The following is a 4,344-nucleotide window of genomic DNA, read 5'->3' as shown; positions in this document are numbered from 1 at the left end:
TTCTCTTTGCTGCCATGGAGTATGGAGGGAGAGAGACCGTGGAGAACAAAGACATTCTTCCCAAAACTCCTAATTGTCAAAATTTGGAGAAGGAAATAATATTTATATTTTTGAGAATGTGGAAATGGTCTGTGGACAGTCATGAGTTTGTATCATTTGGTGATCTCATGAGGACAGTGTCATGTCTTTGGCATCATTAAACTGAAGACTTAGTTTAATCACATAATAATTAGAGAATTTTATGATAAGTAACTTAATCATGTAATTAACTAGGAAGTCCAGTCACCAAGAAATATTCGGATTACAAAGTTATAAGTTTTATAACTTTCAGCTATTTTACTATCTGATCAATTAGTCTTCCAATGAATGAATTCTTTACCTCACGTTAGTCTCATGCCAAACAAATTGTTGGTTATTTGCACGAACCCAGTCTTCACTATGAGTCATCCATCAATTGTCTTAAATCATTTATTTACTAAATAACAGAAATGCACAAACAGATAGTTACAAGGAAATGATAGCGTAGTTTCCCTAGTGGGATAAACCAGTATCGTGGCTCGGTAGTCACATTATTAATTTCACTGTTACGACCACTAGGAGATTTTTAAATTAAACAAGACATTAAAAAACGCACAAACCAAAACATCCTTCCCCTTTTAAAAATAAAGTGTCAGCTAGGTCTTCGAGTTCAATGATCCTGACTTCCTAGCTGCAGACTAATTAGTATCAAAGATTTTTTTCTTATTCTGTCGGTTCGATAGTCAGTTTAACCACGTATGGTTACGAATTCAGCAATGGGCTTAAAATTTTGCCCTCTTGTAATTGAGAAGCTTGGTCTCTACTCAAACCTTAGCCCTCTCGTAATTGAGAGAAGCATGGTCTGAAGATAAATTCCCAAGATGGTGGTTATATTCGGAAGAGCAGAATGTGGCTGTCCCATGACACCAGATCAATGTCTATGCTCATGGGGTGGGCCTATGATTTAGTTAAACTCCGAAGGGAATTAGTTTCCTTAAACAGTTTAAAAATCATATTACATTATTTCACAAATGGTTCATTCTTTACTCATTCATTTTATACAGCAATTAGATGCAAGCCTCACAACAGACTCTAGTATAAACAGGTTAATGGTAATCCCTTGTTGAAAAGACTGGAACTCAAACTTTCAACAGAGAAAAAGTAGTACTATGTGCCAATGAGAGCCACGGTAAGCCAGACATATTGAATGGTTAAGAAGACCAGAAAAATGAAGCTGTTGCTACATGTTGAAATGGTTGGCAATTCAAAAACTAGTCAGAGAACGCCGGGACAGAGTCCCCACGTTGAGATGGGGGACTCTATAAACTAAAGAACAATTATTCAGACTGCAGCTGTTTAAATACTTTAGTCTGGTAAATGTATCTCTTCTAAGAACAGTTCTGAATGGTACTCTGAAGTACCCATTATAACAACTACGACAGACTGTGACTCCTGGGGAATTCAACCAGAGACTTTTCTGTCGACTTTCCAGCAGATGGACCAGCGACCACAGAGAAAGACAAGACATATGCTAGTAAAAATGTAAATTGTAATTTATTTTTGAATGAGCAGTTCATATTCAAAGCATTAGCAATTTCTATGAGTGTAGTTACCAGCTATGAGTTTCCTGCTCTTGATTGGTCCCCTTTGTCTACCAAGCCATCATATCGGTTTAATCCGCTAGGGACTTTTCCTTTGTATCATGTAGTAACCCATGTGTGAACTAATTGGGTGTGTTTCTGTGAAAAATTCTGTGATTTGATTAGTTAGTTAGTAAATAAATAATTAAACCAGTTTGTATATCGCTGATTTGTGATCTGTGCTAGGGTTGGTGCAGACATTCAAGGGTTTGTGACATTCAGAATATGACTGATGAGGTAATAATACATTAATAAGTGACTGTAATTGATAAGATATGAAAATATCTGAAGAGTTCATTCGGGAAATAGAACACTAAAAATATTTTCCCGTAATGCCCCGACTTCCTAGTTAATTAAAGTTACTTGATAAGTTTAATCGTGTAATAAAATTACACATAGAGAATTGATTTGATAATATACAGTCTTCACATTTAATGATAGTCAACAACACAACAGTACACCATTTTTGTGCTTAAACCTGAGCGTAATATACCTTTTTGTTAATCTAAGGTTTGGCCTTCTTTCATAATCAGCATTTCAGATAAATACAACATTTCCCAATGGTGATAATTAAGTCCTTATGTTATGTTATGTTGATCCAGCCTGGGATGACATGGTGGGAAGCTAAGCTGCAGCATCACCATGAACATTGGGAACGCCACTATGTCACGGAACCTTCTGTTGTATACTTACAGTTACAATGAACCCCCCCCCCCCCCCCCTGTGGAAATGAACAATGATAATTCATAATGGATATTATCAACAACAACAACAATATGACTTCATCACACAGATGGGGGCGGTGTCGTATAGAGAACTGCTGGCTAGGATTCCTAAAGCTCTCAGAGTAGGCACTGCTAAGATATGACGCCAGTGAGCCTTCAGACGGTTGTGTAAAATACTTATCATATTTTTGAATTCACTTCACTACATTCCTAAAGAAAATAATGCATTTATTACGCCATACATTTTCCCTACACATTCCGAAAGCTATAAATGTTGAATGCTGTAGCAGCACAGGAAAAGGTCAAATATTCACACACTTATCAAGAGAACATATCCCACTGCCTCTGCTCTGGCGAACTCACTAAAGACAAATGCTTTATTTGTAAATGATGTCTGAGTTTTGGAGTGTGCCCCTGGATATCCCAAAATAAAAGTAAATATAAAATTGGCCGTCCGTTGGTTGGCTTGAATATATAGGAATTAAGAAATTATTTATACTTTGATACTTAAGTATATTTTCAGCAATTACATTTACTTTTGATACATAAAGTATATTTTAAACCAAATACCTTTACTCAAGTAGTATTTACTGGTGACTTTTACTGCAGTCATGTTTATATTAAGTATCTTTCTTTGTTCAGTATGTAATTGAGTACTTTTCCACCACTGCTTTCAAATCGAGGGGACCTGTCCCTTATAAAGTGTCTCAGATTTGAGGAGTGCTGATCTAGGATCAGGTTTCCCATTCCAAACAATCTCCTTCAATATGATGCTAATAGCCAATACTGTTATGAACAGCGCTCATGGAAACGCGGCTCTAGATCAGGTCCACAAAGGACATCAGAGTAGAGACTGCTTTCCAACAACAGGTCCGTGTCACAAAGCACCTCAAGTAAAGATGCTTTTCAACAACAGGTGTTTGCGTGTTGACTTCTAATAGAGGTATTGGCCGGAAAACACGCTGAAAGCAGAGCATTACATTTACATTTTAGTCATTCACATCAGACCTGTTCTATTCAGAACGACTTAACAGAGGAGGACAGAGGAATCAAGGAGAGGGACAGACTTTTTGGCCAACATAGAACCTCCCAGTGAAAATAAAATGTATCTCAGTGACGGGGAATCGTGAATGACTCGGTTGAAGAGGTTTGAGTAAGAGTGCTTAATTCATTAGTAGGTAAAACCGGATGGAGTTCTGCTTCCTTCCACAATTGACCAACTTCGACAGAGATCCTCAGAGTATCCTTTTCAAGGTTCAATCGGATCGGCAAGTGTTTTTAAAATTCACCTCACCACCTTTGTAAACATGCTGTTGTTTTCTGGAAAGGAGAAAAGCATCGCTACTGGATCTACTTTAATCGTATACAAATTTCATTCTCTCATTCCGAACTAAACGTAAGAGATACTACCATTTATTTGTATTTACTACCAGCATGTTATTTTGGCGATTACAATGAGCAAAATGAGGATGGTAAGATGGTATGTCTCCACATGCCTGACTGGAGCGAGTGAGGTCATTCCCAGATCTTTACTTAGCAAATTTCTTTGAAAAAATGGTCTTAAAACAAAAAACAAGTTATTTTACAATGAAATAAATAACAAATATAACAACCAGACCTTCAGATACTATTACTTGTAGTGAGATGGGCACTCACCAAGACTCAGCACGAATGATGATGATGGTGTCAGCGCCCTGACCTAAATGGTCTCTGTTTTCTTTATATGTTGGTTAGGTCAGGGTTTGACTAGGGTGGGTGCGTTAGTTTTTGTATTGTCTAGGGTTTTTTGTATGTCTAGGGTTTTTGTAGGTCTAGGTGATTTGTATGTCTATGGTGGCCTGATATGGTTCCCAATCAGATGCAGCTGTTTATCGTTGTCTCGGATTGGGGATCATATTTAGGTAGCCATTTTCCCTTTGGTGTTTGTGGGTTCTTGTTCTATGTTTAGTTGCCTGTCTGCA

The sequence above is a fragment of the Salvelinus sp. IW2-2015 genome, unplaced genomic scaffold, assembly GCF_002910315.2.
Source record: "Salvelinus sp. IW2-2015 unplaced genomic scaffold, ASM291031v2 Un_scaffold4563, whole genome shotgun sequence".
NCBI lineage: Eukaryota > Metazoa > Chordata > Actinopteri > Salmoniformes > Salmonidae > Salvelinus > Salvelinus sp. IW2-2015.
The sequence above is the reverse complement of the archived record's forward strand: the minus strand, read 5'-3'. Positions refer to the sequence as shown.